The sequence below is a fragment of the Tupaia chinensis genome, unplaced genomic scaffold (assembly GCF_000334495.1).
Source record: "Tupaia chinensis unplaced genomic scaffold, TupChi_1.0 Scaffold142961_1, whole genome shotgun sequence".
Lineage (NCBI taxonomy): Eukaryota > Metazoa > Chordata > Mammalia > Scandentia > Tupaiidae > Tupaia > Tupaia belangeri.
In genome coordinates this window covers 665,911-668,082 of record NW_006202806.1, presented here as the reverse complement: position 1 = coordinate 668,082, position 2,172 = coordinate 665,911, and the positions used below count along the sequence as shown (strand labels likewise).

At 43.5% G+C, this 2,172-nt stretch overlaps 1 protein-coding gene across 2 annotated transcripts in view; it reads left to right on the top strand.

Annotated features, from left to right (window-relative positions):
- Positions 1-1,878: 1,878 nt before the first annotated feature.
- LOC102480669 (melanoma-associated antigen B16) overlaps positions 1,879-2,172 on the top strand; it is a 2,442-nt gene continuing 2,148 nt past the window's right edge. The window contains exon 1 of one of the 2 annotated variants that reach the window (XM_027766398.1): positions 1,879-1,944. The gene's annotated coding sequence lies outside the window, so the exon portion shown is untranslated. The remainder of the gene's footprint in view (positions 1,945-2,172) is intronic. The other variant, XM_027766397.1, reaches the window with a different exon arrangement.

The window sequence follows — 2,172 nt, the reverse complement described above, 5'->3', positions numbered from 1 at the left end:
AAAATATTTGAAGATAAATATGCATGAGTTTTAATTAGGTGATGCAGCCATCTATTTTACTTTTTTTAAAAAAAGAAAAAATGTTAGCTGTATATAAAGTCATATAGTTTGTAAAACTCTCACTCCCTCTCCCTCCCTCTCTCTCTCTCTCTCTCTCATATATATATATATATATATATACACACACACTCACATATATGTATATATCATAAAATCCAAAAATATAGACAGTATATAGAGTGCTATCCAGGACATCTTCAATTTGCAAATCATAATCAAATGATACTGTTTTTTCAGACTTTAAGGCAACCTTGAAGATTGATATGGAAGACCCTTAAAGTGAATTATTAATTGGGGGGGTAAAGCAAATGGTAAAACAATATGTCCTTTATATTACATTTTTTTGGAGAGGTTTTTGCTATAGGGCACATGTGCTTGCCGGAAAGACAGAGAGAGACATAGAGACAGAAAGCGAGAAATCACCCCCCAAAGGGAATGGCCACGCCACAATCCCTTCTCCTCTATTCTCCTCTCAGGAACTTGGACATGCGCCTGGCATGAGTTTAAGCCACCGGGTCTGGGGTTCAAATCGCAGTCGATTACATGGGAGTCCAGTGACATTATATTACATTTATGTAAGTAAAGTGCATGTTTTTATCTATACACACAAATCATAATAAGGTTTTATGGTGGTGGAGTGACAGCGAGGATTGAAGAACAAGAAAGAGAAATTTTTTTTAAAGGCATAGTTTGAAATGTTTACAGTGAGAACATAGTAGAACACCACTCTTTTAATTCTGATCAGAAAAAAAAAAATCACATGCAAAGCACTTCTTCATCTCTCTATATTCCAGGCTCCTTAATCAGAAAGAATGACAATTTCTAAGGTTTCATTGTGCTTTACTGTTTCAATTATTTATGGAGTGAACAGAAGTCTAGAGGCACATATCAATCCAGTGGGCCCATGCTGAGTCCACTTAATGATTTTATAAAGTGATACAATGTTTCAGGCACAGTGTTTCAAGTACCAGACACCTTAACAATGTGTCCACACAGGTATACCTTGTAGAAAGTCTTTTAGAACAGAAGTTTCCCAATTGGTTTGAGAAAGACCCCCATGGGTTGGTGTGTGAGTGTGTTTCCTCTGACTGTACAGAAATTATTCTGGACATATGTTTCCCCTCCTAACAGCTAGCCTGAAACTTGGACTCAGTCTCGATGAGAGTGGCAGTGGGGCAAATAATAACTATTGACAGAAACATGCCACTGCGTAGGAAGAATTTAATTCATCCACTAGACTAGAGTCTAGGTATAGACCCTGAATATGGACTGCAGGGATCACTCATCCCAGAAGAATGTGACTCTACAGAGTCTCAATCCTGCTGTCAACTCTGGGAGACTCTGGGCAGAAGTGACGTCCCCTAACCTTGGCCTGAGGGCCTTGAATTGAGAGGTGCTGCCTCAGATCACTGGAGGAGTCCCAAGCCATTTAAAACCCAAGTAAGGTGCTGAGTAGATATCGAAGACACCCTTCATACCAGAATGGATGGAACTCCAAGATCTCCATCACTATGGTTAGATTTAGGACACTCCAGAATAACTGTTGGGCAGAGATAACCCCTGATTTCAGTCTCAGGAATCTGAAGATAGGGTGTTCTATGGGGCACGATAGGACCTCAGCAAACTGGGGAGTCCCTGACTCTTATGGGGAGCCACACAGAGCCCAGCCCTTTGCTGAAGGGAAGACGCAGGCATGTGTTGGCGTGGTGGGGGGGCAGGGCCAGAATTATGACAGGGACGGGACAGGGCGGGGCAGAGGTACAGAAGTGCCGGAAGTGCCGTCATAATCTAACTCCTAACTTCCGCCTGCAGAGTTCAGTTGGTTGAAGCCGTTACCGAGAGGCGCGGCCTGGAGGCAGGTCTCAGGACTGTTGGAGTATCAGGGTGAGCACCTTGAATATAGAATGAGGGAACCACCCACTCTGGAATAGAGACGTCCCTACTGGATACAACTCTGTCCCTTTTGTTCATCTAGAGAGTCTCGAAAATAACCGTTAGATTGAGGAGCCCCCCCACCCCCCCACCCCCGACTTGATTTGGGTCTTGGGAGTTGGAAAGTAGTAAGAGCCTTGGTCTGCAGTGGCGGGGCCAAGCCAGCAGAGGGGGGAGGGC